General features: G+C 45.5%; 1 protein-coding gene and 1 pseudogene across 1 annotated transcript in view; both read left to right on the plus strand.

The window, feature by feature from the left end:
• The first annotated feature begins 802 nt into the window (after positions 1-802).
• On the plus strand, positions 803-1,526 carry LOC139015829 (voltage-dependent anion-selective channel protein 2-like; annotated as a pseudogene).
• Positions 1,527-14,895: 13,369 nt separating this feature from the next.
• The window catches only part of MYO7B (myosin VIIB), a 95,563-nt gene continuing 83,317 nt past the window's right edge, over positions 14,896-27,141 (plus strand). The window contains 1 exon segment of the mRNA XM_070423189.1: positions 14,896-14,980. The gene's annotated coding sequence lies outside the window, so the exon portion shown is untranslated.

Raw genomic sequence — 27,141 nt, forward strand, 5'->3', positions numbered from 1 at the left:
GGAAATTTTAAAAAATGTTTTCTGCTCCTATCATAGACCAAGGGCTGATCTCTCCCTAACTAATATAGAGCCCCTAGAAATCAGTAAGAAGCGTAATGGAAAAATGGGCAAAGGATATGGCAATTCACAGAAAAGAAACTATTAATGGATCTAAGATCCATGAAAAGATATTCACCCTAAAATAAATGAGATAAAAGCAAATTAAAAATCATATCGATACTATTTTTCTTTTTTTTTTAAAATATATTTTTATTGATTTTTTTACAGAGAGGAATGGAGAGGGATAGAGAGTTAGAAACATCGATCAGCTGCCTCCTGCACACCCCCTATTGGGGATGTGCCCGCAACCAAGGTACATGCCCTTGACTGGAATTGAACCTGGGACCCTTCAGTCCACAGGCCGACGCTCTATCCACTGAGCCGAACCGGTTAGGGCTTGATACTATTTTTCACTTCTCAGATTGCAAAAGTCTGGTAACATTCCATTGACGAAGGACATGGAGAAGGGACCCAGAGGCGCTGGTGGGAGTATACTGCTGCAGCCGTCTACAGAGAGCAATTTGGAAATATTTATAAAAGTTACCAATAGGAGTTCCTGGAGGGAGGAAGACAGATGGCGGAATGGTGTCTCCTTCTCTTTGCCCTGCAGCCCACCCCCCTGGCCCCCAGCCAGCCCCTATCACCTCCCCACGGCCTTGCCATGGCCACCAGCACATAGAGCTGCACATGCTAGAAATCTTTTCAAAAACGAATTTGGTTTTGGGTTGATGAAACTGGGTGTAAAACAAAGTTATACAGTCACATGGAATTCTCAACACCTGGTTCATCTCATACAGACACTGGTAAAGTTACTGGGACCTTGGAGACCTAACATAAATGGTGTGAATGTGGCCTCCTTTCACAGGGAATGGGACACTGACGACACTGAGAACAGAAATCTCAATTGAAGACTAGATTTGTCACAGTTTGAAACTGACATTTAATACCACCTCTTCACCAAGCCCGGGAAAGAAAAGTGGTAAAATCAAGTCTTCTCACAAGAGGGAGTGTGTAAACCTTGGATGTGATGTTGACTTTGATTGTGCTGGACCTGCGATCCATAGTTCATCTGTCTCTGGTTGTGAGGGCTGGCTTGCTGGGTACCAGATGACCCTTGACAGTGCCAGATCAAAGCTGACAAGGACTCGCTTTGCGGTGGGCTTCAGGACTGGGGACTTCCAGCTGCACACTGATGTCAATGATGGGAGAATTTGGAGGCTCAATTTATCAGAAAGTATATGAAGATCTTGACACTTCAGTAAACCTTGCATGGACTTCAGGTACCAACTGCATTGGCATTGCAGTGAAATATCAGTTGGATCCCACTGCTTCCATTTCTGAAAATGTCAACAATGCTAGTTTAATTGGAGTGGGCTACACTCAGACCTGAGGCCTGGTGTGAGGCTTATACTGCCTGCTCTGGTAGGTGGGAAGAGCATTCGTGTGGAGGCCACTAACTTAGGCTTGCCCTGGAGTTGGAGACTTAACCCAGCTGAAAGAAACCTCTGGGAATGAATATCAGAAGATTTGGCCTTAATGTATTTCCAGTGTGACCAGCAGCCCTCCCCCACCCCCCGCCAAGAAGGTGATCAAAACAAAGGATGATCTAAATAAGAGCTGTATTTTAAATATTTAGACAGTTACTTGTTCTCTGGTTTCTAGTTGGTTACGTATCCAGTTACCAATGCACTGTCCTGCAGCCACTTACACATCACTTAATGTATTTAACTGTTGAATACACTACCCAGCAATAGACCTTTATGAAAACTGAAAAAAATTACAAATGTATATGCCTTTTGGCCCACAATTTCACTTCAGAATATGTATTCTACAAATATACTTCACCATGTACAAATGATGTATCTATAAAATTATTAATTGCAGCACTATTTCCAAAACATTGGAAATAACCTAAGTGTCCAAACAGGAATGATCACAAAATTATGATACATCTGTACAATGCAATGTTATGTAGCTATAACAAAAAATGAGGAAACTCTTTTATGTACTGATATAAAAAGATTCCTGAACTGGATTCAGTAAAAGATGAAAAGTGCAGAATAGTGTTAGAGTATGCCTTCTTTTGTGAAAAAGGAAGGATAAAATGCTTCTTGTTGCTTATGTTATTTTATTATATACTTAAAAAAATTGAAAATTGTGTAAGAAAAAAAGTATTGGTTGTCTGCTGTGGGAAAGGGAGGGTGGAAATGAGGTGGAAATGAGGTTTTAAGTTTTTAATTACATATAGTACTTACTCTTGCTCCACATGCTAACTTCTTCTCGACTTTAATTGTCATGGCACATTAAATCAACTTTACAGGCCACTAATAGGTTACAGCCCATAATTTGCAAACTGGAAATGCTCTTCTTCAGTCGCCAGTGGTGTTGAGCTACCCGGGCCGAGTCGCGATGAGTGGGCCTGTCTGCAGGCTGGAAGACGGCAGAATGTCCTTATGCGCTCTGGTCTCGCCTTATAGAGAGCCGTAGATGTGTGCCCTGCCTGAGCAGACCCCCACTCCGATGCAGGATTTTATGTGTGTCTGAATTATTCCATTTACAGAACGATGCTTTGTCTTAGTTTTAGTTTATTTTAGTTTTGTTTTGTCGTGAGCTCCACATCAGTGGAAGTGTGCAGACAGAGGCTGCTGGTGTGGCATAAAGAGATTCAGTTTTGGAACCACGGTTGGACCAAGTGATCTTCACAGTCCTTATTTTTTAAACTGTTCTTATTGTGGTAAAATATATACAGCATGAAACTTGTCAATTTAACCACTGGCAGGTGTACAATTCAGTGGCATTAATCACATTCCCAATGTCATGCAGCCGTCACTACTATCTATTTCCCAAAGTTTTGATCATCCCCAATAGAAATTCTGTAATCATTAAGCAATAACTCCCCATGTTTCCTTCGCCACAGCTCCTGGTAACTTCTAATCTGCTTTCTTTCTCCATGAATTTGCCTATTCTAGACATTCCATGTAAGTGGAATAATAAAATATCTGTCCTCTTATAACTGGCTTGTTTCACTTGGCATATTTTCAAGGTTTGTCCATGTGTCAAGATGTCAGTTTTAATCCTATATAATAAAAGCCTAATATGCTAAGTGTCCAGTCATCTGATAAACCAATCAAAGCATAATATGCTAATGATATGCTAAGGTTGCTCAACAGCTCACTATGATGTGCACTGACCACCAGGGGGCAGACGCTCCAACTGGTAGGTTAGCTTGCTGCTGGGGTCCTGCCGGACAAGCCCTGGAGCCCTCCTACGGTCCCTCCCTGGCTGGCCAACCTCCCACGTCCCTCCCCGGCCCCGATCATGCACTGGTGGGGTCTATCAGCCTGGCCTCTGCCCTCTCGCAATCTGGGACCCCTCAGGGGATATTGGAGAGCTGGTTTCAGCCCAATCCCACAGGCCAGGTTGAGGGACCCCACTGGTGCACGTATTCCTACACTGGGCCTCTAGTACAGTGATTGGCAAACTCATTAGTCAACAGTACAAGGATTGAAATTTCTTTTGAGAGCCAAATTTTTTAAACTTAAACTATATAAGTAGGTACATTGTTATTAACTTAATTAGGGTACTCCTAAACTGGCCTTTGCTAAAAACGTCCTCAATCTGATGGAGGTACATTCGCTGAGGTCGACCCTTTCCAACTCTCCCATCCACACTCGTCTTGTATACTTGTTTCGTCTATCTCCTTTCGGTCATCCTCTCTATATGTCCAAACCATCTCAACATACCTTTCTCAATCCTCGACACTACATCTTCTTTCACTCCACAACGTTCCCTAAAATTAACTTAATAAACTTTACTTAAAGTTTTAAGTTTTAGTTAAACTATGGGTACTTTGAATAAAACTTGATATCATACTTAATAACCGTATTATTTATTGATAAAATTAAATTCCTTACAATTTACCTTACAATATCCATAAAATTAAATCATGACAATGACTGGCCCAGGCCGAAAACCGACTTCTGCGCATGGGCCACGAAGTTTCAATTGCACTGTACGTGCACGCCTGCACGTGGTATTTTGTGGAAGAGCCACACTCAAGGGGCCAAAGAGCCGCATGTGGCTCGCGAGCCGCTGTTTGCCAACCACTGCTCTAGTAGATAAATAATACTCAATTGTATTTTTATCTGTTCTTCTGTTGATGAACACTTGAATAGTTTCCACTTTTTGGTTACTGTGAATAATACTGTTATGAACTGCAAAGTTGTAAGATAACAAAATTAACACAAAAAATTAAGGTTATGTCTTTGTATCAGTAATGAATAATATAAAAAGAAAATTAAGAAAATAACTCAATTTATAATAGCATCATAAATAATAAAACACTTAGAAATAAGTTTATCTAAGGAAGTGTAAAAAACAGAAGACATTGCTAAAAGCAATTAAAAAAGATGTAAATAAATGAAAAGATAACCCATGTTTATAGACTGGAAGACTTAATATTCTTAACATGGTAATGCTACCCAAATGATCTATAGATTCAATGCAATCCCCATCAAAATTTTAATGGCATTTTTTGCAGAAATGGGAAACTCATCCTAAAATTTATATAGAATTTCAAGGGACTCTCAAAAAGTAAAAACAATCCTATATAATAAAAGGTTAATATGCAAATCAACCAAATGGCTGAATGACTGGTCTCTATGACATTCACTGACCACCAGGGGGCAGACACTCAACGCAGGAACTGTCCCCTGGTGGTCGGTGCGCTCCCACGGGGAAGCCCACTCAGCCAGAAGCTGGGTTCATGGCTGGCAAGTGTAGTGGTGGTGGCGACAGCCACCTCGGCAGTGCTAAGGATGTCCAACTGTCAGGCTGAGGGACACCTCCCTGCAAGTGGACGAATTTTGTGCACTGGGCTTCTAGTATTGAATTATAAGGAAGTTGGAGGACTCACACTTTCTGAATTCAAATTTTACTGCAAAGCTACATTAATCAAAACAGTGTGGCATTTGAATAAGGATAGACATGTAGACCAATGAAATGGAATTGAGAATCCAGAAATAAACCCTACTTCTATAATCAACTGTTTTTTGACAAGAGTACCAAGGTCATTCAATAGGGAAAGAACAATCTCTTCAATAAATGATGCTAAAAAACAATATCCATTTACAAAAAATGAAGTTGGATCCTTATCTTATACCATATACAAAAATATTTCAAAATGGATCAATGATCTAAATGTAAAAGCTAAAACTATGAAACTTTTAGAAGAAAACATAGAAGCAATTCTACATAACCTTGGATTTAGCAATGGTTTCTTAACTATGACAACTGAAGCATAGGCAGCAAAAGAAAAAAAGATAAAGTGTACTTTATTCTATCTAAAACCTTCTGTGCATCAAATGATCACTATCAAGAGAGTGGAAAGACAACCCACAGAATGGGGGAACATTTTTGCAAATCATATCTGATGAGGGCTTAGTATTTAGAATATATGAAGAACTCCTACAACTCAGTAACAACAAGACAAACAACCCAATTCAAAATGTGTCAAGGATTTGAAGAGACATTTCTCCAAAGAAGATCCAAAAGTGGCTAATAAAGCCATGAAAAGATGCTCAGCATCATTAGTCACTAGAAATGCAAATCAAAAGCACGAGATACCACTTTTATATCAGCTAGCATGGCAATAATAAAAATCATAGAAACCAACAAGTGTTGGTGAGGATGTGGAGAAACTAAAATCTTCATACAGTTGTAATGTAAAATTGTGCAGCCATTGTGAAAAAGTTTGGTTGTTCCTCAAAAGGTGAAAAAGGATTACTAGATGATCCAGCAGTTCTACTCCTTGGTATAGGTGTAAAGAATTTTAAACGGGCTTAAATGGATTCTTTTATTTTATTTTTAAAATACGTTTTTATTGATTTCAGAGAGAGGAAAGGAGAGGGGAAGAGGGATAGAAACATCAGTGATGAGAGAGAGTCATTGATTGGCTGCCTCCTGCATGACCCCTACTGGGATGGAACTCCCAACCTGGGCATGTGCCCTGACAGGAAATTGAATCCTAACCTCCTCGTTCATGAGTCGACACTCAACCACTTAGCCACACCGGCTGGGCTGGATTCTTTATTTTTTAATAGACTTTTAATTTTGGAATTTTGTAATAATTGAAGATTTATAAAAAAATTTGCTAAAATAGTATAGTTTCCATATATCCCTCCCCCAGTTTCCTCTAATACAGTATTAGCATCTAATATTACCATTTGTCATTACATTTGTCAACACCAAGAAACCAACACTGGTTTCTTAACAAAGAATAAAGCTCTAGACTGTATTTAGGTTTCCGGAAGTTTTTCTAATAATGTCCTTTTGTGTCCCAAACCCCATCCAGGAGAACAACACGTTGCCTCTAACCGTTAAGTCCCCCTAGCCTCCCCTGGTCTAGGACATTTCTCAAACGTCCCTTGTTTTTCATGACCTTGATAGTTTTGAGGCCTCCTGGTCAGATATTTTGTCCCTCAGTTTGCTTTGCCTGATGTTTTTCTCATGATTAGACTGGGGGTTATGGGTTTGAGGAAGAATTCCACAGAAGTAAAGTACCCCTCTTAACACAGCATATGAAGGTGACTTATCACAGGAAATATTAAACTTGATCACTTGATATGTTAGTCTGCTTGGGCTGCCATAACAAAACCACTGACGTGGGAGCTTAAACACCAGGGATTTATTTTCTCACAATTCTGGAAGCTGGAAGTCCAAGATCGATGTGGCTGCAGGGTTGGTTTTTCCTAAGGCTTTCTTCCTGGTTCATAGATGGCTACCTTCTCTCTCTATCTTCACATGGTCCTTCCTGTGTGCATGCCTGGATCCTGATCTTTTCTTATAAGGGCATCAGTAATACTGGGCTAGGGGGGACCCTAATGACCTCATTTAATCCAAATTTCTTCTTTAAAGGTCCTAACTCCAAATACAGTACATCCTGAAGTACTGTGGGATAGGACTTCAACATACAAATTTTGGGGAACACATTCAGGGCATAACATTTGGTTAGAGTAGTGTCTTCTAGGATTTTCTAATGTCAAGTTACTATTTTTCTTTTTCTATACTTTAATCTACAGAAGGGAGTCACTAAGTCCAGCCTCTGAGAGGAGATTGTGGAATTCTTTCATTAAAAACAAACAAGCAAGCAGAGTACTCCCTGGCCCATTCTTTCCATTGTCCTGTGTGTGCCAGCACTGAGGTGTGGGGAGGTGTGGGCCCTCCCTGGACCCTGCAGCCCGGAGTGGTTTGCTGTGCAGCAGAGGTTCAGTCAACCCCACCACGCAAGTGACTGTGTGACGCATCATCGAGGGGCTTTCACAACAGACCACCTCAAGACTTGGGCTCCCTTTTGGCTCCACTGTTGTATTTGAAGGCAGCTTATGTTCTCGGGTCTAGGTTTAACAGGAGACACAAAGCTGGAAAGAGTGCTATTAAGAGCAGATTTAGGAAAAGAGACTAGGAGTGTATATCTAGTTTAGGGACTATGCAGAAAAAAAGTTGGGGCGTGCAGGAGGCAGCCTGTCAATGCTTCTTTCTCATCATTGATGTTTCTATCTCTCTCTCCCTCAATTTTTGTTTGTTTGTTTGTTTGTTTGTTTGTTTTTCAAAACCAGCTTAAAGCAGCAGTGAGCTTTTTCTTTTTTTTCAATTGTGTGTTTGCTAGCCACTAGACATTTTATTAGAATCCATAAGGCATCCCGACCGACCCTCTACAATCCAGGTGTATTGCCGTCTCTACCACTACTGTGCATGCGTGTGGTTATGAAAGAGGCACAGATATATCACACATCTTCTCTGGTCCATTCAATATCACAAATACCCCGGTTTCGTTTGAAGAATGACTGCAGGGTTCTAGCAGCAGTGAGCTTTCATGGACTGTTTGACACTTTCCAGGGCTCTGAATGGTAAATGCCAGCACTGAAAGGAAATCCTGCCCTGCCACACCCTGCTGCACCATTCGCTCCCAGCGGGCCTGCAGGTCCCTCTGTCAGCAGGGGTGGGGGGGGGGGGGGCAGCTCCTCTGCACCTGGCCAGCTTCAGATATCGCAACAGGTGAGATGGACACCACTCATCCCTGCCCCAAAGGGGCTGCAGTTTCACTGGACATACAAGTTCATATTCCTGAAACAATTGTGGTTAAGATGGTTTAATTACTGGAAGCTCATTTATTACTCAAGTTCATTGATTTGAATCCTGGCTCTGCCACTTTCTAGCTGTGTGACCTTGGGCAAGTTACTTAATCTCTTTGTGCTTCAGGCTTCTCATCTAGAAGTTGAGGGTAATAGTAGACTTAAATATGTTTATATGTAAATAATGATTTCTGGGACATAATATATATGATAGTCATTATCATTATTAATCTTAGGCACTGCGAAGGTATAAAAAATGTAACATATGATTCTTGCCTTGAGAAGCTTACAACCCATCAGAAAGTCCTACTCTGAAAAAAATACACGCTACGAGGTAAATTATGTGCTTTGAGTAACAAGTGCTATAGGAATTAAAGGAGGTTGAGATTAGAATTAACTGTGGTACTCAGGGCCAACTTCCTGGGAGAGGAATATTTGAACTGTATTTGGAAGACAAAAGAAAATTTGGATGGGAAAGGGGTCATGTTTTAATCATGTGGTTTAACTGTTATAACAGCACAATAAATTTCAGTGCCTTGACACAGAAAGTTTATTTCTTGCTCTTGTAAATGAGCAGTTGTGTCAGTGGTACAAATGCTCATTTACAAGGGATGGAGGTGGTACTCTTGTTATCATAGGAGCTAAATATTAATGAAGGCAGGAAAAAAGAGAACCAGTCATTATTAAGCATAATAAACTAGAGAGCAGAAGCTTGCTTGATTCTCCAGGAAGTTAAGTACAGCTTCCCCACACTCCCCAGGGAACCACCTGTCTGTCCCAGCAGACTTCTGGGGAAGGGGTAGAATAATAAAGGAGGAGGTGAACACATGTGCAATAAGAGCCAACATGGCGACCATGGAGGCCTGTCAGTCTAGCCTGGGAAAGGGATCTAATTGGACAGGACACAGGACTCCGGAAGATCTAGGAAATGGATAGGTTGGGGGCAGGGGGCCCATCAGAAGACCCCCAAAGCTTAGGAATATTTACATAAAAACATTCAAACCTGTAAAGAATTTTTGTGAGTTTACTTGAGCCAATCTGTCAACAATTGCCAGGAAGCAGAACTTCAACGGATTGGGATAATGCTCTGGAGAATGGCGGGTTACATCTGTATTTATACGTTGCAATCAAAGGAGGGACGTAGGTGGGTGACATGAAATCCACTGGTGATAGACTAGAGAGGTGGAGGCGGGAGAAAGCAAAGCTGGGTGAGGGGGAACCCCTGGGATTGGATAAAAAGCAAAATGATAGACACACACTTAGGTGGGTGCAGGAACAATTAGCATGATAATGAAGGAATTTGTGGTCTCTGTCCTGGCACCCAGCACATTAGGTTGTGCCCTAAGGGGTCCAGAAAAAGGGAAGTTACAAGTTACCCAGACATTTCAAGGGTGTGTTATTATAGAGGCAAAAAGACAGATAGGCTCAGCTAAGGTAAAGGTTGACCTTGTCAGTGACCATACGGGCCTAGGAGGTGATTACACACCATCACTGCTTTTAGTTCAAGTTTAATTTCAGACCATCCTTTGTGGTTACTTTCGGTCTCTGAGTTTGCAAGACCGCCATGCCGGCCTTCCCTGAGCTGTCAGGTTAGCATGTGGCCCCTTTCATCCACAGGAAGTTGATACATTAGTTTGAAAACATGCCTGGTCTGTTCCAAGCCCGAGATAATATAACCTGAGCCTAATAAAGACAAAGCCCCTCTTTTCTTTCTCCCAGTAACTTGCACTTGCCATTGGCACATTCTCTTTCCTTAGCAACCATGTGGCCTCAGCAGGCATGCCAACTCTGCAGACTCCAAATGCAGGGTCCAAGAAGGAGCCTGGGTATAGCAGCACAGCAGGATCGCAGCCAAGAACAGCACTATGCTACCTGGACAGGGTCTAAGACTGCTGATGCCAAACCAATGGCACAGGATCGTTGGACACTGGCCTTTGTTTTGGCCTTGATGAAGATGAGGCTGGACCTTTTCTGTGGTGGGATAGATGGAGATGAAACATTGGGCACCCAGGGGCAGCCTTAGAACCCTACCATACCACATCCCCCCCACCTGTGGTTCTCTTGAAATGTTTTCCTTGAGATTCTGTGAAAGAACATGATTTTCACTGGCAGCACTCTGTTCCTTGCTGTCATTCAGGAATCCAGGCTCTTTCCATATCGTGGCTCCATCATTCCCTAGGGCCTTAGAATCCACTGCTAGATGCTCTGTATGCCACCAGCTGAGGGGAGAAGAAAGAAAGTACAGGATGGCACAGGAGATTTTAATGAGCCTAGCTTGCAAATGGGACTTATTACCCTCATTCCATGGCTACCCCTAAATGTGATTGAGGCTGGAAAGTAGGTCCCATCTATGGGACCAGGAAGAAAAAGAAACTCATTGTGGTGACAAAGAACATTACATCCAGGAGTTAAGAAATCCATCCTAATGCTTCTTTTCCCAGAAATGAAACTTTTATCAATGAGCTCCTCACGCTCAACCTCTCCCAAGAGCTAAACAAAGTATCATTATCACCATCACAATCAGACCCATCAGCATCATTTACTTGGTTTATTGAGTTTGGCACATAATCAAGTTTTGTTTTACCCTCACGCTAACTCAGCCTCCCCAGGGCAATCAAACTAGTCACCAGGATATCATTGACCCTGGTCCTGGGGCACAAGCCCGTCTATGATTTGTTGCTTAGGTTTAAATGCCAGGGCCCAAAACTGAGATTTATTCACTGGAATGTTCACAGCTCTCCAGAGAGGAGGAAGTGGGCCCCTCCTGCTGCCATGGACAAACCTCTTGGGGGCGGGGGTGGTTCTCAGAGGGGTTATGATGATAACGCACAATCATAAATGAGTCATTCCTCCTGGATTGAGAGGGTGGACTGAGATGGCCTCCCTGACCCATCAGGACTTTGGATCCGAATTCTGCCCAGTTGCTGGTGCAGGGAGGATGAAGTACTCTGGCTGGCCTGATGACACGGTCATTTCCGTGGCATGTCAGAACCAAGATCCTGTAGGGAACACTAGTCCAATAGTCCCTTTCCTGCACCCTCCACACCTTCTGAGCCACATCTTCCTGCCATTTGAGGAGACCAACTCTGTGGGCATCTCTTCCAGGACAACAGCCCATTCTGGCCCTTGCTGGCCTCCTCTTTCCCTCAGCCTCGACTACACCTGGACCTGTGAGCTCTACATTGGTTCTCAGCTGGGGGTAATCTTGTTCCCTCGGGAGACATTTGGCAGTATACAGAGACATTCTGATCGCATTACTGGGGGGTGCATCTAGTGGGTGGAGGCCATCCTACACTGCACAGGCAGCTCCTGCCAGTCCCCCAGCAAACAATAATCTAGTTCAAAATTTCAACAGTGCTAAGGTTGAGAAGCTCTAAGCTACCAAATAGATCATGCCCTGTGATTCTCTGAAGAGTAGCTCTGTACTGTGCACAGCTATGTTTCCAGGGATATCCCTCTGCCCTCACACTGGAGACCATGGCAATGTAAGGGAAAGGCCCTTCATATCCTGGGCTAGAGCAAGCAAGGTGGAAAAGCACCTTCCTTGCAAATCTTTAAAAGTAGGATGTCTCGTTCAACCTTGGGCAGGGGGAGCAGGGAGCCTGGTAGGTATGAAGGTTGGTGTGGTGTCATGAAGCACAATGAGTACTGGCCTTGGAATCAGATGGACTTGGTTCAAATACTGCCTCACCACTTTTAGCTGTGTGACCTAAGCAAGTTTCTTAAACTCTTTGGTTTTAACCTTCTTACTATGAAGTGAAGATAACACCCCTAATTTGTAGAGTTTTGATGAAGGTTGAATGAGATGGCACATACGAAGAGCCCAGCACATTGAAGGCTCTCATGAAATGCTAGCTTTCTTTGAAACAGAATTCTAAAATTCTCTGGAGAGTAGCTCAGTGACAGAGCTCAATGCTGGCCACTCTGCTATTTTATAGGGTTAATGGATAACTTGTCTGCTATAGGCTAGATGGGAAGATAAGGGCCACCAGGAAGCAGGGAAGTTCAGTTCACTTGATGATGCATTGGTAGAGCTGAAATGAAATGCTCACTTTAGTTGCTATGACAACACAGCAATGGGTTCCATCCTTGGACAGAAATGGAATGAAACATACGTTGTCCCATAGAGGCATTTTGGCTCAACTCAGAAACATATATATATATATAAAAGGCTAATATGCTAAGTGTCTGACTGTCCGGGTAATGACATCATGTAGCAATGCCCGGCTTCCTCTCCCCAGCAACTAGCTTCCTTGCAGTTTCTTCAGCCCAGGAACAGGACTTGCGTTATAGCCAGGTGGGAACATTTCACACAGTAACCAAATGTCTGTGAAGCATTTTCCCGTGCCTCATTTCATTTGACCTTCACAGAAGTCCTGGAGTAGGTAGATAGGAGACTCGGTGGAATCCTATTTTCTTTTCATTAGCCAGAAAATGGAGATGTAGACAGCTTAGAAACTTGACCCGACTGAAAAGAAGTAAGAAATGGTGGACCTTGAAAATGACTGCAGGTTTTCTCACTGCACAGAATATAGTCAAACACTGCTGCAGTTAAATATTTCACCCTTTGTTCTCCCTGTGTGATCTATAATAATAATCTGCTTCATATTGATATTTACTGCTGTGTTGCTGACAATTACCTGAAAGAGAAGTTGGGGTGCTTCACTGGGCTGGAAAAAGTTTAGCTACATCAGAAAGCAGGTCTAATTAAGCACGTTTATTCTATATCTATAAAAGGCTAAGTTGACTTACGCATGCACGATACATATAAATCTCTCACTGGCACCATTCACACACATGTATTTCCATCTGTCATTGTCAATCTCGAATTTGGTTGACTCTTCTATTATAGAGAAAGGGCAAATAGCGATATTAAAATATTTCTTCTAATTAATTTCCTTTCAATGTGCATGAATCCGTGCACCGGGCCTCTAGTATTTTAAAGGTTAGCAGAATATTTGCATCTTGAGGAGAATCATGGAAGTAGCATTAGGCTGTGGGAGAGCCATGCTTGGTCACAGGTGTGACAAGGAAGAGCCTGTCCTAACTGCCCTGAGCCCATCTTTCTGATTTTCAGGGTGTGGGGCCCCTCAGCAGTGGACAACCTGCGGCTCCAGGAGAGCTGCCCCCCTCTCAGAACCAAGATCCTGTAGTGAACCCTAGTCCAATAGTCCCTGCCAGGCACACGGCAGTCAGGCCAGGCCCTTGCAGTTGCCTGCACACCTTCCACTGGGGGGAGGACTTGAAGTGCCACTTGAGAAAGGCCTGCAACACAATGCTCATGGCCTTTTTTCAGCGAGCTCCCTCTGGAACGGCCCTGTGCTGACGCAGTGCCAGCAACGCTGTGCGCACACACTGTTCACTGTGGTGCTGCAGATGACGGCGACTGACTGGATGCAACCCGAGGTCCATCCAGGAAGGACGGTTTCACAAACGATGGAGGCTTGCAGGGTGGAGGATGGCGCTGTCTGCAAAGCCTGGAGGTTAAGTTCAGTGCAGTGTAAGAAAAGGATTATGACAACGTCGCATGTATAAAGAAGCAGGAGACAAGTTTGTAGGTATCTGAAATGTATTTCTATTAAATTTTGCTTAAGACAGACTCTAGATAAAGACATGTATTAAATTGTTTTCCTCTATTCAGATATTCTGTCCCACTATTAAAATTGTTTTTCTCAGCCTGGCCTGTGTGAGTCAGCACTTGAGCATCAACCCATGAACCCAGAGGTCACAGTTTGATACCCCGTCAAGGCACATGCCCGTCGTGGGCTGGATCCCCAGTAGGGGGCGTGCAGGAGGCAGCCGATCAATGATTCTCTCTCATCAATGTTTCTCTCTATCCCTCTCTCTCTAAAAATCAATAAAAATATAATTTAAAGAAAAAAATGTTAAATTTTTTTTCTTTTGCACAAGGGCAATGGCAGAGGGCCGAGAGCACCCAGCCCAGTGCTGAACCCCAGGGAAGGGCTCAGCGCCTGCCCCGCCCTGGGCCTCTCCGCTCCCCTGCCAGCATTTGGCTTCTCTCCTCGAGGCCTGACATCGGGCCGCCACCAGCATGGCCTCAACTCTACAGGTGAGAGCTAGTGCCCCACCCCTGCCTGCAGCCCCCACGCCCCCACACCCCGGTGAAGGGCAGGACCTGACCGGCCAGCTGCAGGGCCTCGGAGGCCTCTCCGCACAAGGCAGGCCTGCAGGGAGCCAGCATCTTTAACCCTCCCCCTCGGCCTCACTTCCAGGGACTCCGTGCCCTCCAGCCTAGCCTCTCCAGAGAGGCACCGCTTGATGCCCTTCCCCTCAGAAGGGCCTGTGTTTGCCTCACAGCAACCCCCCACCCACTTTGTTCTAGCCCCTGCCTACTGTTCCCAGGGACCTGCTGGCAGTCTAGTTGCCCGGCTGCATTTGGCTCTGCTCTAAGGCTTCCTCGCTGCCCCAGCTCTCCTTGTGTGCCTCACATCAGGACACGGGTCCTGCTGAAAGTTTCCTGGGGTCCCCGTGGCGCCTGGGAAGATCCTGAGCGCCCTGAGTGACCAGCTGATTGTCACCAGGGCTTTCGCGATGGCCAGCGACAGGTCTGTGAGCAGGAGCCTGTGAGACTCTGCTGAAGGGCCGGGTTAAAGAGCAGAGTGCCGGAGGCCTGCCTCTGGGCTGCACAGGCCGTGGCGTGGGCGTGCCTGGGCACCGAGGACAAGGTCCAGCCATAAATGACGTGGGCCCAGAGTGCCGGGCCATTTCCTCCTGGGCCCCTGCTTCTTCCTGCTCTCCCTGCCCTGCTCTCTCAGAGGCCTGGGTGGAGGGGAAGGAGAGCTGACAAGGTAAGGGAGCACCTGGGCCCTCTGCCTGTGGGAGGCCGGGGCTGCGGCCTACAGGCCTAGTCCTGTGGGCTGGGAGGATGGAAGGAGGACAGTGGCTGGGCAAGTGGGAAGTTAGGAGGCCAGGTGTGGGGAAGTGCTGAAGGGCTCACTGGAGGCAGGTGGGACAGGCCTACGAAGCAGAGAGCTGACTGGGTACCAGGAAGGGCAGCCGGAGCCTGGTCCATCGGGCTGGGGGCCAGCTCTCCTGGCCTCTGCCCCAGGCAGCTTTGCTGGCAGAGGGGATGGTGGGGGTTGCGGCTGCCCCGCCCAGCAGCCTCCTGGTGGCCCCAGGCAGGAATGAATCTCAGTGCACACGCCCGCACAATGGTGTCACAGCCCGGAGACCGCAAACGTTGGAAGCTGAGGGCCCACAGAGAGCACAGAGCTGGCACTTCTGAGTCCCATGGGTGCCCACCTGGACAATTGTGAAGGATCAAGTTAGTCCCCTGGGGATGGCCTGGGCCCGGAGGGAGGCTGGACCCTGCCTGCCTGGTCTCCAAGCCTCCACTGGGAAAAGGGGTGCCTGAGGGGCCACCACGTGGGCTCCCTGCTGCCTCCCCCGAGGGGCCGCGCAGTCCCCGTCCACAGAGGAGGAATCCGAGACACGGACATGGGTAGGGGCTGGCCGAGGTCGGGCTCCTGGCGGGGGTGAGCCCTGTCCCAAATCTAAAGTGGGTGTTTGTTCCCCACAAGCAGGCTCCCCTCAGGTTGCACTCTCTAGCTCTGGACTTGAATTGTGTTCTAACCCATCAAACCCCTGAACTCAGTTGAGGATTTTAGTGTGAAGAAAACCAAAACTCTGTGTGGGCTCTCTAGGCCTGCCCCCCCCCCCCCCCCCCCCCCCCCCCCCCGCCGCCGCCATGAACCGCTCCGCTGTGCGCACTTCCCCAGGAGGCCCATCACTGGCCCTGAGCACTTGCTGGCTGGCCCAGGGCCTCTCAGGAGGACCCACCCGTGTGTCTGTCGGGCCCTGCTGCACCTGCTGCATCCTTGGCAGGGCAGGTGCCAGGTCTGTGATGTGAGGCTCTGGCTTGCACATTCCCACTCAGTCTGCATCGCAAGGAGGGGAACTGGTGGGCGTGCTTGTCACAGGGAGAACACTGAGGTGAGGTGGGTAAAGCTTTGCTCAGTGACACTGGACGGTGAGCATCTGGAGCAGCCGTTCTCAACCTGTGGGTCGCGACCCCTTTGGGGGTCGAAGGACCCTTTCACAGGGGTCTCCTAAATACATCCTGCAGATCAGATATTTACATTACGATTCATAACAGTAGCAACATTACAGTTATGAAGTAGCAACGAAAATAATTTTATGGTTGGGGTCACCACAACATGAGGAACTGTATTAAAGGGTCGCGGCATTAGGAAGGTTGAGAACCACTGATCTGGAGGGAGGGGCTGGACCGCCTCAGGGGTTCCCGCCTGATTCTCACTCCCCCAGGCTGCAGAGAACCGGCACTTGGCAAATGTATGTTGAATGAAGGTCTGGGGTAGTTTGTAGCAGAAGAAAAGCTGGGAATGAAGTTGAGTTTCTAACCCAGAGCCATTTTAGCCCTCTCGTCTTCCTTCCTTAGTCAAGCAGCAGGCAGCGTATTCCTTCATTGCAGGGGCCCAGGTGAGACTGCGCAAAGGAAAAGGGGCCCCAGCGGGGCACAGGCCTCAGGGAGTCAGAGGTGGAGAACAAAGGTCCAAAGAGCCAGGTTGGCGCAGTCTGAGAAGGAGGCTGTGGGGAAGGTGCAGAGCCAGGGCTGGGGTGGGGGGTGCAGAGCAGGGGGTACAGAGCAGGGGGAGCTGAGCAGGGGGTGCAGAGCAGGGGATGGTTGGGCTACGGCAGCACACAGGGGCAGAGGGAAGAAAGTCGCAGTCCCGCGTGGGGTCCCTCCACTCCACACTGTCTCCGGCAAGGTCTGGGCAGTGGCGGCAATCGGGCCCTGTGCCCACTAAGGGAAGACGGGCTGGGGGCTGTGGCTGCACATGCCCCCTGGGCTCGCTCACCTGGGCAGAAGAGCAGGGCCCCTGGTGAGGACCCAGGAGCATCTAGTCTCTGGGCCAGGGGAGCCCTCAGGGGCATATCTTCATGGGCACTGCCCCCTGTGGACATCACCCTCCTGCCGGGCCATCCTGTTGGGGTAGGACTCCCTTTCAGCAGAGGGAGGTGTCCTCTGGGGCCTGGGCTGCAGAGAGGAGCTGAGGCATCGCTGGCTGCATCGGGCGCATGGAGGGCTCAGAATCTGGGCCCAGAGGCCCTTCCCCGTGTACACAGCCACGCCAGGCGCCACGGAGCTCCCAGCCAGGGGGCGGCTGCTGCCCTCAGCTCCTCCGTCCCCCTCACTGAGCCTGTGCTCACCTTTGCAGGCGGTGGTTACCTGGGGAGGGGCAGGCTTAAAGCGCGCTGAACAGCCGGTGAGCAGGGGTCAGTGATGTAAGGAATGAAAGCAATGTGTGCACAGGGAGAAGCGGATGTGACAGAAAGGAGCCACACGTGAAGGAAAGGTCTCCCCGCCACCCTCTTCTATTCCCACCCCAGGCCCTCTCTCCAGAAGAAACCACTGTCAACCGTTTCGTACCGTTACCTCCAGAGAAGATGTATCTTCGTGTTCATACGTTGCATTCCTATGTTTTAAAACAAAAATGGCATTATACTGTCAAACATACCTTTTTGTAAACTTGATTTGAGAGAGAGAGGAAGGGAGAGGGAGAAACATCGATTGGTTTCCGCCCCAGCTGAAGATCGATCCCGCAACCTGGCTATGTGCCCTGCCCGCGAATCAAACCCACGACCTTCGGTGCATGGGACAAGGCCTCAGCCAACTGAGCCACACTGGCTAGGGCAAATATGCCTTGTTTTTATTTTATTTTATTTTATTTTATTCTTAATGTGATTTTATTGATCATTTTTAGAGAGAGAGGAAGGGAAAGGGAGAGAGAAACATCCATGAGAGATGTTTGGCTGCCTCCTGCAGGCCCCTCATCAGGGATTGAGCCCGCAACCTGGTACATGCCGAGTGGGAATTGAACTGGCAACCTTTTGGTACATGGGCTGACGCCCAATGACTCAGGTACTTTGGCCGGGCAAATACAGCTCGTTTTTATTAATACTTATATATCAACACCTCTATTAGATTGACCCAAGTGAAACTGCCAATATCTGACTGTCTTGACTGTCTGGACGGGGTGGCCCAGCCCAGCTCCCTCTCACCTCCTGGCTGTACTGACCTCCACTCCACCAGCCTGTTCGCTCTCATTCTCCTGGGAGTGATGGATTCCACGTGAGGCTCTGGGGGTGTGGGGGAGGGGCAGTTAGCTGGTGGCCTAGGACAGCTTCCAGTCTCAATCTCTCCCCCAGTTCCCAATGCCCTTTCTGCCCACAGAATGCCCACTACCCCCGTCCTAGGGCAATGCTGTGTCAGCCACCAAGGCAGGCCCTCTGGGCTGGCAGCCATAAACCAGTCTCCATGGTGGTGCTGCTCCTCAGATGCCAGTCTCCTTATCTTCGAGGTGGGATGTCCCCATAGGGTTCTCATGTTGCTTAAATGAGAGGATCTGGACAAAGTGCCCTGCATGCCACCCGGCACACTTGGATCTCATCCTGGTCTCAGCAGCACTTTGATTTTCTCCCCAGACCCACCTCCCCACTCACCTTTCAGCATTTTCTTATCTACTCTTATCTATTTCAGCTCAGTGATGCCTGATAAATGCATTTAAAAAAATATTTTTATTGATTTCAGAGAGGAAGGGAGAGGGAGAGAGAGATATAGAAACATCAATGGTGAGAGAGAATTATTGATTGGCTGCCTCTTGCATGCCCCATCCTGGGGATTGAGCCCACATGCAACCCAGGCATCCATCCATCCATCCATCCACCTACCACCCACCTATCCATCCACCCATCCAACCCATCCATCCATCCACCCATCCATCCATCCATCCACCCACCCATCCATCCATCCATCCATCCATCCACCCACCCATCCATCCATCCACCCATCCATCCATCCATCCATGCATCCACCTACCCACTCACTTATCCATTTATTATCCATCCATCCACCCACCCATCCAGCTCTCCCTCCCTCCCACCCTTCATCCATCCATCCAACCTACCATCCACCTATCCATCCATCCACCCATCCATCCATCCACCCACCCATACATACCTACATTCAGCAAGCATGTCCTGAGCCCTTATTGGGATAAATAAGGCACAATCCTGCTCTTAAGTTTCTCACAAGTATGGGAGAGAAACTGTTTTTATGTGGCGTTTTATGGGAAATGCCACATAAAAACAGGATTAAGTGCTGAGGTAGAAAATTGCTGCTGCTGCTGCTGCTGCATGTGAGGATGTCTGTGCCTGTATGTATGTATGTACATATGTGCGTGTGTGTGTGTGTTTCTTCCACACTCATATCAGATCCAGTACAGAGACAGTGAAGTAAGAGAAGATATGGGACATTTCAGGAATTGCATGAAATTCAGTGCAACCTGGGGGAAGAGGTGAGATACAAGGCAAGCTGAAAACATGATGATCCTGAAAAACCTTGAATACCATAAAAGCATGGCACATTCTTAGCTGTGAAGGTGCAAGACATGGCCAGTTTTTTGCATCTTCTAAAGATCACTTGGTTGGTGGGCCCTGGCCGAGTGGCTCAGTTGATTGGATGTCATCTTGTACACCAAAAGGTTGCAGGTTCCATTCCTGATCAGAGTACATACCTAGGTTGTGCACTTGATCCCCCATCAGGGCGCCTATGGGAAGCAACTGATCAATGTTTCTCTTTCATATCGATGTTTCTCTCTCTCTCTCTCTCTCTCTCTCTCTCTCACCCTCCCTCTTTCTTCCTTCCTCTCTACCTCCTTCCCTCTAAAATCAATAAAAACAAATCCTTGGGTGAGGATTAAAAAAAAATCACTTGATTGGTGGAATGAAGGATGATTTTTGGAGAGACCAGAAGCAAGTCCACCTGGGAGGCTTCTGTTCTTCCAAGCGAAGGATGATAGGGCACTGAAGGGTGGAAATGGTGGGAGAGCGCCTCTAGTTTTTTCTTTCTTTTGATGTCTTTTATCTAATTTTTTGTATTAGGGTAATTTTTGTATTAGGGATTTTCTATTAGGCCTCATAGAATGAATTAGAAAGTGTTCTCAGTGTTTCTGTTTCTTGGAAGATATTGTAAAGAACTGGTATCATTTCTTCCTTAAATGTTTGGTAGAAATCATTGGTGAAATCATCTCCTTATGTGAGCTTTTCACTTTAAATAATTTTTTATTTTTTAATTACAGTTGACATACAATATTATATTACTTTCAGGTATAAAATCCAGTGATTAAACATGTACCTAATTAATGAGGTGATCACCCTGATAAATCCAATACCCACCTGGCACCAGACATAGTTATTACAATATTATTGACTATACTAGAGGCCCGGTGCACGAAATCCACGCACTCCGGCAGGAAGGGGTCCCTCAGCCCAGCCTGTGCCCTCTCGAAGTCTGGGAGCCCTCTGGCAGTCGGACATCCTTAGCGCTGCCGCAGAGGCAGGAGAAGCTCCCGGCACTGCCGCTGCGCTCACCAGCCGTGAGCCCAGATCAGGGCTTCAGGTTGAGCAGTGCTCCTGCTGTGGGAGCGCACTGACCACCAGGGGGCAGCTCCTGCATTGAGCGTCTTCCCCCTGGTGGTCAGTGTGCGTCATAATGACCAGTCATTCTGCCTTTCGGTCAATTTGCATATTAGCCTTTTATTATATGGGATTCCCTATGCTGCACTTTACATTTCTATGACTATTCTGTAACTATCAATTTGTACTTCTTAATCCCTTCACCTTTTTCACACATATCTCAAACCTCCTCCCATCTGGCAACAATTAAAATGTTCTCTGTGTCTGAGTCTGTTTCTGTTCTGCTTGTTCATTTATTTTGTTTTTTAGATTCCACATGTAAGTGAAATCATCTGGCATTTGTCTTTCTCTGTCTGACTTATTTCACTCAGCACAGTACCCTCTATCTAGATCCATCCATGTTGTTGCAGATGGCAAGATTTCATTCTTTTTTATGGCTGAGTCATATTTCATTGTATATATGCACCACTTCTTTATCCATTCATCTACTGATGGACACTTAGGTTGCTTCCATATCTCACCTCTTGTAAATAATGCTACAATGAACATATGAATATATATGCTTTGTTGATTTAGTATTTTAATTTTCTTCAGATAAATACCCAGAAGTGGAATTACTGGATCCTTCTTTGTCTCTTGTTATATAGCCTTTGTTTTAAAAATCTATTTTGTCTGGTATAAGTATTGCTACCCTAATGTTTTGTTTGTTTCCATTTTCATGAAATATCTTTTTCCATCCCTTTACTTTCAGTCTTTCTGTGACTTTAGATCTGAAGTGAGTCTCTTGTTGACAGCATATGTAAGGGTCTTGTATTCTTAACCATTCAGCCTCCATATGTCTTTTGATTGGAGCATTTAATACATTTGCATTCAAAGTAATCCTTGAGCCCTGGCCGGGTGGCTCAATTCATTGGAGCATCTTCCTATACACCAAAAGGTTGCGGGTTCAATTCCTGGTTAGGGCACATACCTAGGTTGTGGGTTCAAAACCCAGTTGGGGTGTGTACTGGAGGCAACCAATGGATGTTTTTCTCTCTCTCCCTTCCTCTCTCTAAAAATAAATAAATATGTCCTCATTTGAAGATTTAAAAAATAAAGTAATTGTTGATAGAGATGTATTTATTGCCATTCTATTATTCATATTTTTTTATTTCTTCTCCTCCTTCTTCTCTCCTCCTTCTCCTCCACCTTCTCCTCCTACTCCTTCTCCTCCTTCTTCATGTTCTTCTTCTCCTAAGAAGACCCTTTAACATTTCTTGTGACACTAGTTTGATGGCGATGAACTCCTTTAGCTTTTTCTTGTCTGGGAAGCTCTTTATCTGTCCTTCAATTGTAAAGGATAGCTTTGCTGGGTAGAGTAATCTTGATTGTAGGTTCTTGCTTTTCATCACTTTGAATATTTCATGTTAATCCTTTCTGGCCTGAAAAGTTTGTCAAGAAATCAGTTCACAGTCTTAGGGAGTTCCCTTGTAGGTAACTAACTGATTTTTTTCTTGTTGCTTTTAATATTCTCTCTTTGTTTTTGATCTTTGGCATTTCAATTTGATGTGACTTGGTGTGGGACTCTTTGGGTTCCTCTTTTTTTGGGATTCTCTGAGCTTCCTGGACTTGTGTGTCTATTTCCTTCACTATATTAGGAAAGTTTTCCATCATTATTTTTTTTCACATATGTTTTCAATTCTTGGCTGTATCTCCTCTCCTTCTGGCACCTCCATAATGTGAATGTTGATACACTTGAAGTTGTTCCAGAGGCTCCTTATACTATCCTCATTTTGAAGGGATATTTTTCTTTTTGCTGTTCTGATTGTGTGTTTTCTGCTGCCTCATCTTCCAATCTCTGATCTGATCCTCTGCTTCATCTATTCTACTATTGATTTCCTATAATGCATTCTTCTTTTTAGTTAATGTATTCTTTATTTCTGACTGGTCCTTTTTGATGTTTTCTAACTCCATTTTTCTGTGTTTTATTTTTTTTAAGTTCTCACTAAATTCATCTACTCTTCCCCTAAGTTCATTAAGCATCCTTATAACCAGTGTTTTGAACTCTGCATCTGGTAGATTGCTTATCTCCATTTTGTTTATTTTTCCCCCTGGCGTTTTGTTCTGTTTTTTCATTTCGGGGCATGTTTCTTTGTCCCCTCATTTTGGCAATCTTCCTGTGTTTGTTTCTGTGTGTTAGATAGAGTTGCTACATCTCCCAGGTTTGGTAGAGTGGCCTTGAGTAGTAGGTGTCCTGTTGGGTCCAGTGGTACAGCCTCTGATCACCTGAGCCGGGAACTCCTTGTGCCCTCTGCCCCATGTGGGCTGTGTATATCCTCCTGTTGTAGTTGAGCCTTGACTGCTGTTGGCACCCCAATGGGAGGGATTTCCTCCCACTCCAACCACTTCAGTGACTGACTGTAAACACCATGGAGGATCAGCTGTGCAGGGGCTGACCCCACAGAGCAGGACTTACTTTGGCAGGTCTCTGGTGCCTGTTGAGTTTGTCTCTTGAGTGTGTGGCTTGTGGAGGTGGTTGTGGTCTGAAGCTGTCCACTGGCTGCAGTTCTCTGGGGTCTCCTTGGAGGTGAAAGCCAAGGTCAGCCACTGCCTGTGTTCTGCCCAGCATGAGTTGCAAAGTAATCTACAGATGGCTGCAACTTGTGCTGAGCTTGGAGGTGCCCAGGAGAGGCCAAGCTATGAACCAAGGCCAGTTGCTGCTGGTGCCAGGCCTGGGACCACAAAGCAAGAGGTGCAGGGTACACTGAAGCCAGATGCCGCTTGTTTGAGAGATTTTAGGAAAGTCCAAAGCATGAACCAAGACAGGCCATTTGAATGGAAAAGCTACTGGAAATAGCTTGTGTGAACCTAAAAGTTGGGTGTGGTAGGGTTTCAATGAATAACAGTGTGAGCTAGGTTGATGGAGACTCTGTGAGGGGAGGGCTCAGAAGAGGAACAATGGCCTCTGCCAGCACTTCTGTCTGGGAGAAAGCTGCCCCTACAACACTTGCCCTGTTGCTAGACAATTCCATTTCTCCCCCTATGTCCTTATGCCTTTCGAGCTGCTGCCGCAGCACTAGAGCAAGTGAGTCTGAGTAAGTCCATGCCTGGGACTTCAGCAGCTCTTGTCTCACTAGGCAGTTTTTACAGCCAGCAGTTCCTGGGACTTCTCTCCCTGGCACTGGAACCATGCACTGGAGGGCAAGGTGTGGGCTTGGGACCTCTCACTTTTCAGGAGGAATCTCTGCAGCTGAGATATTCCTCCTGATTTTTAATTGCCACACTTTGGTGTGGGCCCAACATGTTCCCTGTCTTTCCCCTCCTACCATTTTCAATGTGGTTGTTCTTTATAGTCTTATTTGTAGGATTTGTGTTCAGCTAGATTTCAGGTGTTTCTATATGATGGTTGTTCTGTAGTTAGGTTGTGATTTTGATGTTGTTGTGGGAGGATTTGAGTAACCCATTTAGGTATCCCATCATCTTGATTAAAAACCTCTCTTTGTGTGAGTTTTGATAGATTGTATCTTTCAGAGAATTGGTTCATTTCATCTTATATTTGTAGGTATAGACTTGTTCATAATATTCCTTTACTATCCTTTCAAAGGTTAAGTATTCAATAACTAAGTATCCAATAACTACCCTCTTTATTTCTCATAATTTTCCTTGCTCTGAAAATCTGTAGAGCTACTCCAGCTTTCCTTCGGTTAGTATTAGATGGTATATCTTTCTGTTTCTCTACTTTTAATCTATCTGTGTCTTTATATCTATAGAGCTAGGAGATCAGATTAATTGTCCAAGGGTTGTCCCTTTTTCATTTCTTATAATTGAGATTTGTAGTCTTATCTCTTTTTTCTTGGTTAGCCTGACATTATCAGTTTGTCAATGTTTTAAAAGAACCAGATTTTTGTTTCATTGATTTTCTCTATTGATTTCTATTTTTAATTTCATATGATTTCTGCTCTAATTTTTATTACCTATTTTCTTATTCTTGCTTTTAGATTATATTGTTCTTCTTTCTATAGTTTCCTAAGGTGGAAGCTTAGATTATTTATTTTAGATATTTTTCTTTTTTAATATATGTATTCGATATTATAAAATGTATTCCCTCTGAACACTGCTTTCACTGCATTCCACAAATTTTGATAGGTTCTATAATTGGTTCTATTTAGTGGAAAATATTTTTAAATGTTTCTTAAGACTTATTTGACTCATGTTATTTAGAAATGTTTCTTTTAAAAAATATTTTTATTGATTTTTAGAGAGTGGAAGGGAGACGGAGAGAGAGATAGAAACATTAATGATGAGAGAGAATCACTGATTGGCTGCTTCCTGCACACCCCCCACTGGGGCTCGAGTCCACAACCCAGGCATGTGCCCTGACCAGGACTCAAATTATGACCTCCTGGCTCATAGGTTGATGCTCAAGCACTGAGCCATGCTGGGCAAGGAACCTTCAAGTTTTTAAGAGAAAATATTCAGTTCCTAGCAATCATTTTAATATGAGGATAATAGGAAGACCCAAGTTCTTTCTTCAACAATTTATAGTTTCATTTTTTGACATTAAGAATGCAGGGAAGCCCTAGCCAGTTTGGCTCAGTGGATAGAGCATTGGCCTGTAGACCAAAGGATCCCAGGTTCGATTCCAGTCAAGGGCACGTACCTTGGTTGCAGGATCCTCGGGCCCTGGCCCTTGTCAGGGCTCGTGCAGGAGGCAACCAATCGATGTGTTTCTCTCACATTGATGTTTCTCTCTGTCTTCCCATCTCTCTTCCACTCTCTCTAAAAATCAATGGAAAGATATCCTTGGGTGAGGATTAACAACAACAACTAAAAGAATGCAGGGAAAGAGCATGTTTGGGGATGGAGGAGATGAGTTGCTGTGGTCCTGTTGAGTTTGATAAGCCCATGGCATATCTGCTGGAGATGGCTGAAGCAACAGACCTTGGTGTGTCAGGAGCTCAGAATAAAGATGAAGGCTGGAAACAATGAGTTGAAACTCAGTGGTGCTTTGACTCTGACAATGGCCCTGGCAAAAGCTGGAAATGCAAAATGGGACTGGGCAGGCTGAAAGAGAATAGAATGTGGGCCACCAGGTTAGTGAAGATTTCTGTTTGATGACAGAATCCAAATAGCTTAGCTCAAATAATCAAAGTACAGAAAAGCAGAGACAGGGTTTCTGTCTTTTGTCTCCTTCCCTCTCTTCCTGCCAACTTTATTCTCTCAAACCAGCTATTTTCAGAAAAATGGGGCCATAGCCCCTGGCAGTTCTGGCATAACTTTCAGACTGAAGAGGAAAGCCAACCCCCAATTTAGAACATGACAGGGAAAACCTGATTGGCCCTTGCTTGGATCTTATGCCCTCTCTGGGGTACCATAATTCATGGTCACCATCAGAAAAACAGTGTAGAGAAGGGGAGGACAATTTTCCTAAAAGGAATCAGAGGGAGGCATGCCAGACAGGAAAAAAAAGCAATTAGCATATCCCTCAGACACCAAGAGGCCAAGGCGAGGGAATGGTCCTTAGGGCAGGATTGGAGGTGTCCCAGAGGCAAAAGGAAGGCAGGGAAATGAAGTCATTTAGAAGCCAAGGGGATGTGGTTAGGAAAGAGCGCGTGGCGAGCAAGAACAAGTGAAGCTATAGGAAGCAGACAGCATTGGCCCTGGAGGGGTCAGTGTTCATGTTTGCGGGTACAGGCATGTGACCAGGGCTGGGGAGGGAAGAGGGGTGAGATAGTGGAGGCAGCATGATGGGCCAATGTTTTTTTTCCCCCGCTCCTTTTTATTAAGTTTTTTGGGTGACATTGGTTAACAAATTTACACGGGTTTCAGGTACACAATTTCATATCATCTGTGCACTGTGTGTGTGTTCACCAGCCAAGTCAAGTCTTTGTCCATCACCATTTATCCCCCTGTACCCTCTTCCACATCCCCCCACCCATTCCCAGCAGTCACCACACTGTTGTCCGTGTCCATGAGTTCTTTCTCTTTTATTCTTTCTTGCTCAATCCCTCCACTCGCCCCAAAACAGCCACCCCATGCACCCCAACAGCTGTCAGCCTGCTCTCTATCTGAGTCCGTCTCTATTTTGCTTGTTAGTTCACACTGTTCATTAGATTCCACAAAGGAGTGAAATCATATGGTACTTGCCACCTTTCTCTGACTGGCTTATTTCACTTAGCATAATGTTCTCCTGGTCCATCCATTCTGCCACAAAGGGTAAAATTCCCATCTTTTTAATGGCCGCCTAGTATTCCATTATGGAAATGTACCACAGCTGTTTTATTCACTCATCTATCGATGGCCACGGGCTGCTTCCAAATCTTAGCTATTGTAAATAACAGTGCAATGAACATAGGGGTGCATACATTCTTTTAAATTAGAATTTTGGGTTTATTATGATAAATTCCCAGAAATGGAATCAATGGGTCATAAGAGAGTTCCATTTTAAAAATTTTGAGGAAACTCCATGTTGCTTTTCACAGTGGCTACATTGCCACCAACAACACATCCTCATCAACATTTGTTTGTTGAT

The sequence above is a fragment of the Myotis yumanensis genome, unplaced genomic scaffold (assembly GCF_028538775.1).
Source record: "Myotis yumanensis isolate MYYU_CA2020_CCGP unplaced genomic scaffold, mMyoYum1.0.hap1 SCAF_8, whole genome shotgun sequence".
Taxonomy (NCBI): domain Eukaryota; kingdom Metazoa; phylum Chordata; class Mammalia; order Chiroptera; family Vespertilionidae; genus Myotis; species Myotis yumanensis.